The sequence below is a fragment of the Polistes canadensis genome, unplaced genomic scaffold (assembly GCF_001313835.1).
Source record: "Polistes canadensis isolate GaletaPanama2010 unplaced genomic scaffold, ASM131383v1 scaffold_9, whole genome shotgun sequence".
NCBI lineage: Eukaryota > Metazoa > Arthropoda > Insecta > Hymenoptera > Vespidae > Polistes > Polistes canadensis.
This window is the reverse complement of record NW_014569556.1, coordinates 1,586,480-1,601,145: the sequence shown is the minus strand read 5'-3', so window position 1 is coordinate 1,601,145 and position 14,666 is coordinate 1,586,480. Positions and strand designations below refer to the sequence as shown.

The window sequence follows — 14,666 nt, the reverse complement described above, 5'->3', positions numbered from 1 at the left end:
TTTGTCGTATCCATCTCGTCAAGGTCGAACGATAATTATACAAGCTACCCCTTTAGTTCTTCTCGCGATTATTGGATTACGCTTTAAGATCGAGATGCTTACTTTTAGTTAAAAGGACGAGAGCTATAATAAAACTTGATTACACGCTAATCAATATCGGATATTCGTAATTCAAGCGTGAAATATGACCTTTCGATCCGAATAATTTAAAAAAGATAATAACTCATTGTTTGAACTTGTTACGCTTAATGTTTCTTATAAAAATGTTTAACAATCTTTTTTATAAAATTATCAAAATCTTTAAAAAATCTACGAAACTTCATATTCAATATTTCTTTATTCTCCGAAATATTTTCAACGTAGTTTTACTCTATCAGTAAACGTTTTCTAATACACAGTCTTGCCATTTTGTTTGAACATAATGAAGAGTACTGTGAGTTGATTCCTCGCAAAATATGTATCGGTCGGTAGTATCGAGTTTGGTATCGAGGCAGATCAGCCAGCAAATGGATGATGAATCAACCGGTAATCGTACACCAAAGCTCGTTACTCGAATTTCGATCCTGAGAGCTTTGGATGCTTGACTAGACGATGATGCCAGTTTGAGAAAGGAACTTGATCCTTCGAAACGAGGTCGAAGGTAAATTTACACTGAAGTAAACCGCCGAAATACCTGGCGTGGAATGAATACGTTCCTATTGGCTTATCTCACAGAGTACCTTTTCCGGATAGAATTGTCATTGTTCGATCGATAATTCGAATGACAATGTTTCAATAAAAAATCAGGAGAATGATTTATAATATTTTTCAAACGAGTGTACTAACACAATAATTCTTCATTATTACGCCTAATCTCAAAATAAATATTGATTCGATACTTATCATGTTTCGTATAAATACGAGAATGACATTGAATGGTAGAAATGGGGATTATTCACAAACGATGGGAACGAGCTTCGTTATCTGGTCATCGACCGTACAATACCAACTAACTATCTCTCTCTCGAAGTAACTCTGAGAGAGCCTCGAGGTATAATCTCGTAGAGATATCGATCAAAGTTCTCCACTCTCAACGGTGTTACTCTCCTCTCTAGTTTCCTGGGGTGCAAGCAACCGAGTCGAGTGTGTTATTTCTATCGCTCATTCTGCTGCTTTAGCCAGTTTCACTAAGGTATCTACCATCGTTTCTGTATAAATGTGTGCGTGTATCTATTCGTGTATGTGCGTGTATGTGACGGAATATAGAAACTCACTCTCGCATAGACAAAAAGAGACGCGTATGCGCCATCAGCATCATTTTCACGGACGCCTCACTTATTCTCGAGATTCTTTCAAGCTTTTCTCCTTCTTTCTTCTTATTTTTGATCCGTCTATCTATTTCTTTCTAGCCCTTTTCCTACGAACCAGCTCAACCTTTCTCTCTCTCGTTTCTTTCATCCACTATTTTCCGGAACTGTACCACCATTCTCATTTTACTGGTTCCTTCTTTTGCATGACAATCGTCAGCGTTGTTTCCTTTCTTTCTCTTTCCCCATTTTATTTTTCTTTCGTGAATCTTCTTTAAGACCCAACAAGTTGGCCGACTTTTCTCGAGAACACACGCCATAGAAAAGCCTAGTTTACTTCTCGAACTCTTTTTCGTTCAACTTCCGGAAATCTGATAGTCGTACGAATATAGGCGAAGTTCATCTTTCTCTTTTCCTCTTTTATTTTTTGTCGATTTCTAAATTGAATTCCATTATCCAATTTTGACCGATATATTGGCAGGTTTCATTGGAATGCGTGTTTTGCGACTGACTCGTTGTTCGGGTTTCTTCTTCATTCTTTGCCGTTTTATTAACCCCTTCGATCGATTCTTCGATTTCTTTTTTATTTTTTATGTAAATTTAACTTTTTTGGTTGACACTTTTATATGATATTAATTCTCTTGTCGATAATGTCTTTCAATTTTCAATATCAACTGGAGAATAATTTTTTGTCTATAGACGTTTGTATTAAAATAATAAAATTACTTTTATATTCGAAATTGATAAGCTTTCTATTAAATGAAAACAAATTGGATTTAGATAATAATGGTACGTATATATAATATTACGTTGATATTAATTATATACACATAATTGACAGAAATTATAATTCGACGATACGGTAGTTTATTAAAAGGAAATAATATTTTCTTTTAGAAAATTAAATTCGATAAAATTGGATAAAAACTTCTTTTTCATAAGTACCTATTTCACATTATATTCTTCGTTCGCACATTCTGGCTTACAAGGCTCAAATGTTTATCAATTTAATGCATTTTCAGTGAGATTGGCAAATTCGAATGCGTCCAACTGTGAAATTGCAATATAGATAAGCAGCGTTCTCGAATCGATGGATTTATCATCACACATAATTTAATTTCAGTGAATCTATTGATCTTATTTGGATTTGCTTGAGAGATGAAAAAGAGAAATATGAATGACATCTAGTGAGTTTATGCTTCAAATTAAACAATTATTTTTTATAATGGATTTTAATTCCAGTTTTGATCAATTATAAGGGGATTTCTATTACAGTTTTCAAGCTTCAATGGCTGATTAATAATATCCCATTTTTTAATTTTTAATATATTTATCTTAATGGAAGTTATAGTAGCTAGAGAAAACACTACTTTAATAACTGATAACAACAATATATTCAGTAGTCGATATTGTAAGGCAGTACAATCGTAAGACTTGATATTTGGCTGCTGTTATGCTTGTTCTATGTTACTCTTAAGATTCTTCATAATACGTTGTTCTTTTAAGGTGTTTCATAATACACTTCTCGATATTTTTTCTTGATCTTATATCATCTCATACTTCAAGCATTCCTAGCACAACTAATGACGAGGTATACCTCTAATAAATCCGTCAAGGGTTCTATAATTTTTCTACCTTACAAATACACATCAGTAGGGATCATTTGGATTCTTTTGAGCGCGGCTAGATTTAAAGGGTCTCTAATATCCAATTACCAAGAATATTGTGAACGGTTTAGAAAATATCTTACATTTTGTATTATCAGAGTGTTCGTCCGGTAAAAATTTAAAACATCTTGTATATGGTAGATAATAATTTTCGTAAAATATTTAACAAAACGATGAAAATGATTCATTTTGTAGAAATAAAATAGAATACAATTTCGTTGTAACTTTTTCATGTACCTACATTAAAATTCTTTCCTATTACACCGCTCGTATACGCAATCAGATAAATGCAAAGATGTGAGATTTGAATCCAACCTACAGACGAGATATTCCAATATCCTATTGTAATTTAGGATAAAATTTTACGCGAATTTGTTCGTACTACGTCGTAAAAAAATATTCTTATAATCCGAAGAATTATTATGTATCTTCCGTGTAGATAGGTACTCGGTAGTTTAATATTTGGTTCTTTATTTTTTGCCAGGCATTCCAGAAGGCTGACTTTGAAAAGGAACATTGAAATCCTTTTTTTCTCTTTTAATCCTTTACTCTCGTTTGACTTTTGGAAATTTAGTTCGGGCTTAAAAAAAGCTGCGACAATAGATGACCGAGTTCTCGACTGTTCATGATTGGCGGGCTTGTTACGAATAACTTTTAAAAACTACTGACTATTATTTCGAGAACTCACATAAGACTTTTTAATAACTGCATCGAATTCTGCTAGAATTTTTTAAGAATACAAAGAGATAGAGAGAGAGAGAGAGAGAAAGAAATAGTAGGATTTTAAGCTTACTGTGAGACATACCTCATAGCTTTAACAAACAATACAACATACCTGGAACACGATAAGCTTTCGCATTAGAACGCGTTTTTCATATTCGATAATAAAATACGAACGAACAATAGTTATTTTCGCGAAAGTAATATTTCTGTGAAAATAATATTTTTTTTTCGATAGATCTTCAAATATCATCCCATGTTATTTTCACTTATCCGATCGTGCTCTTTCGATCCAAAGCAGTTTAAGTAATGAAATAACTATTAGTGACGCAATGAAGCTGATATTATCCTAATTAGATGAGTATCGATCATGTTACATGCAGGTTTACATTTTGCGGCTGGCCAGAGTCATAGAAATTTTACCATATTCCTGTAATTCTATTAATACGATTACTGACGTTGACACGTTTTAAATGCGTTCTCGTAGCAGCATCATTTTCTATCTATGCACTAATTTACATTATTATATTATTTATTCCAACGAACGAAATAATTATTCGTTTCTTCGTTTGACATTGTACTTACAATTATTCAATTTATAATTGTTTCCAATTCATCGAATGTTTCAACAAATTAATTATAACATTAATTTAACTGTTACAAACTATTCCATTTCATAGATACAAGCTCTCGTTTGTTTAGTTAGCATGCATATGATATTATACGTAATATATTTGATAATCGAAGTAATTTAAATATACAGACTAATTTTAAATGAATTTGTCGTATTATCTTCTATATTTTGAAGTTTAAGCATTTCGATTAAGTTTTTATCATATAAATATTCAAATTAGTTGGGTTTAAGGTTCATTCAAACATCTGCGCGTTCAAATCTTTCTCCGACACTTTATCCACGTGGGATATTCAATTTGGATTGTGACATTTAAAATCCATTCATATCTCTTCGTTTTATTAAATTTATCTCTATAGAGAGAAGATATAATGGAGATTTCTATCTCTGTAAGCATCTCGATCTCATTGAAATACGTAACACTGATACGATCTTAAAATGCGATCGAATTTATTCAAGAACAAGTTATTTTTCATTTAATTCGAGTATAGAAAACTAAAATATAAATTTAAAACGATACAATCTATTATTATGGGTATATTGCAGTAAAGGGAAAATACTCTGATACGAGTCGACGAGATAGAAGTTCCGAAATGATTTACTACTACCCCCCAAGAAGAAATATAATCTTTAAAAGAGATTATTAAAAAAAAAAACCAAGAATATTCTCCGAGAAGTATATCAAGATTTATCATCAGATCGAGAAAGAGAAGATTCGAGTAAATGAAAGATGAGGAGGGATGGAATAGATCAGAATTAACTATGATCCAAGATCGAAGAAATTTCAAATCCGGATCTCGTCGATGAGATTACTACGCTCTGTTAGTTTTAATTATTAACACACGCACATATGTCCACGCATACACACGCACATACACACATACATAATTTTCGATTTCGATGACAAATAAAGAGAGAAAAAGATCGATCTTGTATAAGGGATCTTAATAGCGAGATCAACGTCCAAAATATTTCAATGTCCTAAAAAATGTCCTTAAAGACTCACGGTCTCGCGTTGTAATCTTTCAAAAATAAATTCTTTCTTCTATATAGGAGCATATAAACAGACAACTATAACGATAATAGATTAATACTCAAGGTCCACAAGGTTGCTCGTGAAGGATTTCTAAATGATTTCCAAGAATGATGACTCGCAAACGAATCGAATTTCTACGATGAGTTTAAATCATTATTCGAAAAATTCGTTTTATCGATGTTAATTATATCGACATTCATCGCCGTTCGATATATTATGATGTTGTTTGCGTGCATTTATGTAATTTGTTTATCTTGCGAGAGGAGAGAGATGTAGGAAGAAAAGGAAAGAAAAGGCAAAAGAAATACAAACAGAATGAAACGCATTTCTTGATAATACGTGATAATGCCACGATTAAAAAAGATAGACAAGTTGCAAAATAAGAAAATGGCACCATAATATGCCTTACTCCGAGTCGCATAGTTATTTTTCATATCTTGACGAAATTTATAGATTGTATATTCGATAATCTTTAAAAGTGAGATCCAAAATATCTCATTAATAATTCGTATGCGAATTGACACTTACGTTAATAAATCTATATAATTGATTTTTGTTAATTAGACGATCGGGCTTCGGGTCGAACTTCGTCGTTTCCTTAAATTGAAATTTTTCACAGTTTCTTAATGAATTATTCGTTTTCTCTTGTGATGCATGTATACTTATCAATACTTACTCTACTACGTAATAATACTAAGATATTAAAAATTAGAAATTTTTCATAATTATAAATTGTTTTTTAAAATATTATTAAAAGCGTATGCAAATTACATACATATATAGACACAGACATACCTATGTACATATTCGATAAGTTTTGAAGACACTTACAATTAGTCGTCTTCATCGTAGTTATAATTCTACGTTATCTACCTACATACCTACCTACCTACCTACTTATCTACCTACCTACCCATCTATCTATATTTAATATAGAAAATCTTTAGAGATAAAAAAGATGCTTGAAATTAACGGACTATTAGTAGTTTCTTTAACGAATCGACGTGGTTCCCGAATAAATTTAAATCTATGATAATTATAGTTTGCGATTTTACTCAAGATAATGTTTAGTTTCATCTCGGATATCGAGAAATTATTATTTGCGATTATAAAGTGCGATTTATTAAAAAGGGTCTCGTGTCTGCCTGGTATTGTCGATAAAACGGAATAACTATAAGTTTTATTTTCAACTTTTATCCATGCCAACCGCAATGTCCAAAAGCGGAGCGAAATAAAGAATGAAAGAGAAATTATTGTCCATGTGTAAAAATAGTATTGATAATAATAATAATAATAATAATAATAATAATAATAATAATAACAATAATAATAATAAAAAGAAGAAGAAGAAAAATAATAATTATAATAATACAAAATGACGATCGAATGAGAAAGATACCGTGAAAGAGAAAGAAAGAGAGAATAAGAGAATGTGTTTGTGTGTGTATATGTGTGTATGAGAGAGAAAAAGAGAGAAAGAGAGAGAGAGAGAGAGAGAGAGAGAGAGAGAGAGACAGGGACCCACCTACATTTGTATTCGATTAAAACTAAAAATTAAGATAATACCCTCGTTCTTTCAAAGTTCCGCGTTCGGTTGTGCCCGATCGTGAAGATATTTTAGAAAAAAATAAATTATTGAAATAAAAAAATCGTTGGGCGTCGATTTGAAGAACGTCCACTCTCTCGTCGTTATTTCGCTGTATGATCGATCGTTGAGATGACTTTTCAGGTAGACAGATATTAGATATTACGTTTAATTTAATCTCTTCGCAATAAAGATATAATAATACGAAAGCTTAAATTAAACAAAGAAGAATTTAACACGATTTTTACGATACATTCCTTTTACTCGCGTTTATGTTGTTCCATAAATGATGATAATTATCTATTGTGAGTAGATTTTTCATTTATTCTCTTTGTAGATTGGTGTAACATAGTATAAATATATTATAAGAGAAATAATGAAGAATTTGAGAAAGAAAGAAAGAGAGAGAGAGAGAGAGAGAGAGAAATAAAGTGAGAATTAGTAAAATAACTATTAAATACGCTTAAATGTTCTTTCTCTTTCTGATTCTCTACGATCGACGTATTTTGATCGAGTATTATACGAATATAATATTTGTTGGAATAACAAAAAGAAATAGACAATTGTAAAAAAAAAAAAAAAAAAGAAAGAACGAAAATTCTCATTGTGAGAATTTATAAAGTTATGGGGAAATGAAATCTCGATTAACGATCGATCGATACAAGCGTGTGAAAAATATATTATACGGAAAATAAAACGGAGATTGAGAGTAAAAAAGAATATAAGCTTATTAAAAAAAATAATAATAATACCGATTATTCGTGTAATCAGGATATTACATGACATGAATTATGTAAATATTTCGTCGAAGTTCTACGAGAAAAAGTATTTATTTGAATATAATTAACTTTGTAATTACCTGTAACGATCAAACTTCAAGACAAAGAATAAAAGAGAAAAAACGGAGAGAGAGAGAGAGAGAGAGAGAGAGAGAGAGAAATAACATATACATATATATATTATACATATTAAATTATATATATATAAACATTATAAATATAACATTATAAATATTATTATGAGTGAAAAGCAAAGGAAAAGAGATAATACACATACGAGACAAATTCACGCTCACACACACTTGCAGCCCACGTCGTGCAATAAAATAAATTCTAAATCGTTTCAAACTACTAGTATGCGTGATGGTTTGAATGTGTTCAAGGTTTTACGAGAATAAGAGAAAATGAGAGAGAGAAAGAATATGAAAGTGAGTGAGAATGAGAGTGTGTGTTGTCGAACGAATATATACTCTCTTTGTGTGTGTATATTACTAAAAGAGAAAAATAGGAAGAAAAAGAAAGATAGAGCAAAAAAAAAGAGTATAAACTTGAGTGTCATGAAAAAAAAAAAATGATCTTCTGTCGTTTTAAGCTGCAAATAGATCCACTGTACAAGGTAGTATTAAAGAAAAAAAGAAAATGAAGAAGAAGTATACATGAAAAGTTTAACACATTAGAATCGAGCATATAAAGAAATAAAGAGAGAGAGAGAGAGAAAAAAAATTGAAAGTTAGCTAAAGAAGGTATCCGTCGCAAGAAAAATTTCAGGATTAGCGATTAAAATATAATTAATCTCGTTCACTATGAGTCATGAACGTAGCATATAATGAGCAACGTGACGTTTTAACTTTTATTCATCCTCCCTCCTATTCTGTCATTAAAATATGACGATTAAGAAACAACAGGGACTGCAGAGAACTTCTTTTGTCCTTCTTTCTCGTGTGCCAAATTCCCGAAAAATTGATCAAGCCTCGTTCGTATCTTTGATTAAGGTCAATAAAAATGAACAATTATTAGATCATTACTTATTTAATACGTACTGTATAATATTTTCTCGATTAGATATTAATTGCTCAAACATTTTTATTTTAATTTAAATTATTTTGTTTTATTTTATTTTGTTTAACACGTTTTACGCGTATATCTAACGCGTGTAAAATCTAATACATTTTCGTTAACTATCTCATGTTGATACGTTTGATTAGAGAGATCGACAGAGAGCATTCGATTGATCACGTTTTGTACTTTGTGCTTCAAACAAATCATCCGAGTATGGAGAGAGAAAGAGAGAGAGAGAGAGAGAGAGTACGTTATTGATTGGTAAAATAATTAATTAATAATTATAAGTAATCCGAGGAAGTATGATAGGAAGATGAATAATAATAATAATAATATTAATAATAATAATTAAATAATAATAATAATTAATATTAATACAAAAAGAAATAATAATAATAAAACAAAGCGATGAGTAGTCACGTTTAAATAGGAAGATAAGGGAAGAAAGAGAAGAAAAGAAGATGAGAGAAGAAGAAAAAACCAAAATGAGAAAGAAAATATAATAATGAGTCTTTCAATTCACTACCGTACTGCCAATTTTTCCGAAGCGACGTAATAACTTTAAATAAGAGGGTTTAATAGACAAAATACGCGACGCCCGTCTCTCGTCGTACATACACCTGCATTCATACATACATACGTACATACATACATAAATACATACATACATACACATATACATATATAAACAAGTACATGTTTACATACGTAATAGTTATCTTTTCGTTTTTTTTTGATCACTCTGAACTTTTGCCAGGGTCAAGTCCTAGAAAACTTCTAGGATTCTCTTATGATATTTTATTCAGGAAAATAGGAAAGAGTAAGAAGATAATTCCAATGTATTTTGTTTTACGATAAGCGAGTTCGCGAATACGATGAAATTCAAAACTGGAAAGTAAGATAAAATGAATTATTAATTTAATCACACGCAAAAGGGTAAATGATATATTTTGTTTATTATCGATTATGTATAAATATCGCACGCATGCACAAACATAGAAAAGAAAGATAAGGAAAGAGATTAAATCCGACGATTTATCTTGTTCGAACTGCGTCACACATATACACATACACATATGCTTGTACACTTAACTGTATAGCGTATAACACGCATATGTATATTTTAAATAGAAAATCAGAGATTTTAGTTATAAGATTGATTAAGTTTTTTTCTTCCATTCGAAATATAATTTATCACGATATTAAAAAACGAACTTAAACTCCGTTCTTTTCATATAATTGTTCGCTGCTTAAGATGCAACAAAGAAATAATAAAAGATGAGTATAATGATTTTATAAGCAAGACACTTGCCGTTCATGGACTTCTACATATTCGAATTATAGCAAAATGCAAAATTTGCGATTTGTCAAACACTTTATGTTCTTTGCACACCGATAGTTCGATGTTAAACATTTTACGTTTAGTTAACGATGATATAGAAATAAACTAATTTTAATATACGTTTCACTTACGTGGAGACAAACGCACGTGCACGCGTCGACAGACGATCCATAAGATTTATGATATGTTCGCTAAGAAATACGATGGGCGTCGAAATTCATACGTTATATTTATATTATTTTGAATAATTCAAAATAATATTTATTGCTAAAGTTCCTCGCTATTCGATGCGAACGAACTAATCCATAAAACAAATCCTACGTTCTTGAGGCAAACCCTTTTCATATTTCTCTTCTTTCTTTTTTGTAAATTTTGAACGCTTTGAAAATTTCCCAAAAGCTTCTTGTTCCCAAAATTTATGATCAAAAGTGAGCATTATTCTTTTATGATGTTGTTGTATTTAATAGAGTATTTAGAAAATTCATATGAGAATACTAAAGTGTTAACATTTTAACTAAATGAAAAAACCAAAAGATTTCATAATAGATAATTTTATGATAATATCAATTTAACACATTTTGAAAAAAATTCGTGTTTTGTAATGAGTTTATTATACGAGCACTTGTATTTTTATTATCTGTTTGGAATTAAAAAAACGCGTTGAAATAGTACAATTAATTATGTTGTCGTAGTCTTTCTCGATATACCATCGCTGAATTCGCTTGGAGAGACATGCCAAATATGTTTGAAAGGATGAAACGGAACAATTCGTTCGTAGAAAGACGCAGAATCATTGCGGGAACGGTCGATTATTCGATACCTAGAAAATAAATTGTACTTCTTTTGGGGATTGCCGAATCCCTCGCGTAGTTTTCTTCGTTCGTAGCAAACTTTCGTCGACTGGACCGAATAACTTTAACGTTTTTCTTCAGAGATAAGAAATTTTATTTCTTCATTCTGTGTGAAAAATACATTTAGAAAATATTATTATCATTATATTTACGTTACGACGTTAATTTAAAATTCATATAAGACGTAATAATTTAAAAAATTATCTGTCCTATTGAATATATCTAGGATCGTATTTCGAATATCAAGATTTTTGGGCAATAATAATGTTATTCTTAATCAAATTAAAATGATAATCGAGAGAAATAAATGATAGTAAAAAATGATATAAGTTAAAAAAACAACAGTATCTTTAACGATCGAGAGTAATTATGCTGTAAGAAAAAAATACTAAAAAGAGAAAAAAAAAAATAGAAAAAAAAAAGTACTCATTAGACGTAAAGTAAAGAGGCAAAAGTGTTTTTAATCAAAGGCGTTGTCTAACTTCTATCCCGCCTTACACAAAAAAAAAAAGAAAGATAAATAAATAGAACCTTGTATTATTTATCATCATAGGTACCTTTCACCTATTGAGAATCCTTCACTTAACTTCCCTCGAGACGACGAGGAAGATGCGAAAGCGATTAAATCGATTTATAGTTAATAGTCTTACTGAAAAATTCAACAATCTTGTGTACCGTAGTGACTTCGTTCTATCGTCGTCGTTTCTCACCTTTCGAAATCTCGATCGTGTATCTATATTTCTTAAATGTTCTATTTTTACAAATAACTCTCTCTATATATATATATATATATTTGATGTAGTAATTAATTCGGTGTTTTGATATTAAATTCATTGCATCAAAATCGCCATATTTTTGTCTTGAAAAGAAATTCAGTAGTTGTTTGAGAGAAATGGACCAAAGTCATTGAAAATAATGGAAATTATTTCGAAGAATAACAGATATTTTAGATTGTTTTATAAATAAATAAAAATTAAATTTTGTTAAAATGCATCGTATTAATTGCTACACTTAATATTATAGATATGTACATAAAACTTGACGATAATGAAATTCTAACGAAACGAGAGAGATTTATTTATGTAAATATAAGATTATTCTCTAGTACTCCTTTGTGCTTCTTCGTGGCTCGAAGAAAATCATCTCTTGAGAATTATTTTATTCCGGAAAAAAAAGATGGAGAGAACAAAAAACAAAATAAAAGTATAAAGAAAAAGTAGATGAGACAAAGACAAGAATAGACATTCTTCTATGTAGAAAATGATCATTTACTGTACGTTCTTTTGCTCCTTTACATTATTTTTTCTATTTATAATTGGTAATTGTTCTATAACATTAAAGTAGTTCTGATAAATTAAAAATAACATTCTTTGATCGTATCTAAAAAGACAAATAAAAAAATCGATGCTCCGTTAAAAGCATATAATCATTAAGATAGAAGGTATATTATGGCACTATAAAGGATAATTTTTTGATAAGGCATTATGGAATAATGCATAGTAGTTATCGATTAAATGCTTTATCGATCGTATCCATTTAATCAAAATCTTCTAATTTAAGTACTTTCTTACGTTATGTCACACTTAATATTTATGTTACGATTTTTCAATTCAATTAGTATTTTCATTTCATTGATTTATTAATGGAATAAAATGAATATATCACACAAATCGTATTGATGATTGTTAAAATTTCAAATCGATTATTTTCTTTAATAATGTGTTATACCTATTTAAAACAAAAAAATACAATTCATCGTATATTAGAAAAACTATTTAAGATCTTGTTAACTATTGAAATAGAGTATGCGTAGGTATTTGTTAGCCTAACGTTAGAAAGTTTCTAGTTAATTACGAAAATGCGAATATCTTGTTGGAAGATCAAGATGGCAATCAAACAAGTATGTTACGATAGTATCCCACGCACATCAAATAATTAACTTTAGCTACTTGTGATAACGATTAAAGTCGATCGATTCAAACTATTCTACTTTAATTACGCTACAAGCTTTGTCTTTATCTGTTCACGCGGGTTTGCATGGTGATGTTATCAAATCTTATAATTAAACGCGAATTCGAAGAATAGATCATTTAAACATTATGTTTAAGGACAAGATTAGTCAATTTTTATTACCAATATAAAAGAGTTAAAGAAAAGTAAAAGGTTCGTATAGAATATTTAAATAAATAGCAAGCTCGTTAAACGATTTGATGGAAAGTATATGACAATTAGGATTTCTTATTACTTAAAAGGAAATCGTCTTTTGAAGAGGAACAATCTATTAAATCGTTTCACTTCAATTAATTGCCTCTTAACGTCGAGAGGATGATTCATTGAGTATAGAACGTGAAGATTATAAAATGAAAGGCGCCGTAAAGTACTTACTGTTTTTTTTTTTTTTTGTTATCTTTGTACTTACCTTTTCTCCTTCTATAAGCATTTAACTGATCTATCATTAAATATCGATCTTATACAACATTAAGAATTTATTAATTAGGCTATTATCTTGAACCTGTGCAAGGATGATTTGTTTCGTTTCTTAATAAACAAATATCGTAGGTAATATCATTTTTCCTATTTGAACGAAACTTACTCTTTTTTTACAATTTTTAAGAAAAACTTAATGAATAAAAAGAAAATCAAATAGATTCTAAACGTTATAATAAAAATTAGAGAAGTCTCGTATATTTCCTTTCTCGATTTCGAGTCCTTTCGGCTTGTGCGTTCGTCTGTGTGCGCGTGTGCGTGTGCGTGTACGTGTGTATGTGTAAGAAAAAGAGAGCACGTTAATGATAACAAGAGCAAAAAAAAAAAAAGAGAAAGAAAAGAAAATAAAAAAGGAAGAACAGGAGAAGGTATCAAAGTCTTTAGAGGATTTAATCACTTATCCTGATCGCTCCCAACTTTATGCTCTTTCATACAAGATTGCCTTTTCCTTCTTTACTTTAGTCAAAAATATAAACAAAAAAACTTGGAAGAAGGTTTCGCGGTAATACAGGATTAGGATGATATCTAGTCGGCTTAGAAATATATGAAAAAAGTGACGAAGCATGTACGTGTGTTTGTATCTGCGTGTGAAAGAAAAGGAGAGCGGAAAAGAGAGAGAAAAGGAGAATGAAAAAGTGTAGGAAACTGATTGTGAGTGAAAATTGGACGATAAATATAATTAAAGTATTGGTTAGATATTTTAAAATAGTTTCGGAAAATTTCTCAACGTATTTTCTATCATATAATATATTATTTGAATTATTTAATAATCGATTGTTTTATTTTGTTTGAACATTACACCGCTTAGTAAATGATCTTTCTATACATATCTATTGTGCAATTATATTTGACTAAATTGTTTTGTAGATTTTTATTTATTTAAATTATAAAAATTAATCAAAAATATTCTCAATTGATTTATATTTTAATATAATTTCTATTTTTCTTTTTTTGCTACTATTTCAATATTAATTCACCTGGTAAAATAGTTTAAGCGTGAAAATTTAAAACTGTCTGATATGTAAACGTATTAATTAAAAGTGTTCGTTAAAATTTATTTTATATATTTTGTTTGTACTATCGAGACATAGAATACGGTTATAAATTTTTAGAAACTATTTTAGAAATAGCCGTGTGTAAAGAACAGCTGAGAGCAAAGAGGATTATCAAACGAAGATCGATAGATCGAAACGTACTTTTCCTAAACGAAGGGATTAACCTTT

The 14,666-nt window shown here is 29.8% G+C and overlaps 1 protein-coding gene across 2 annotated transcripts in view; it reads left to right on the top strand.

Moving 5' to 3' along the window:
- Positions 1-6,590, top strand: part of LOC106792224 (potassium voltage-gated channel protein Shal-like) — a 62,501-nt gene extending 55,911 nt beyond the window's left edge. For both annotated transcript variants that reach the window (XM_014758488.1, XM_014758478.1), the window contains one exon: positions 4,851-6,590. The gene's annotated coding sequence lies outside the window, so the exon portion shown is untranslated. The remainder of the gene's footprint in view (positions 1-4,850) is intronic.
- Positions 6,591-14,666: the final 8,076 nt, after the last annotated feature.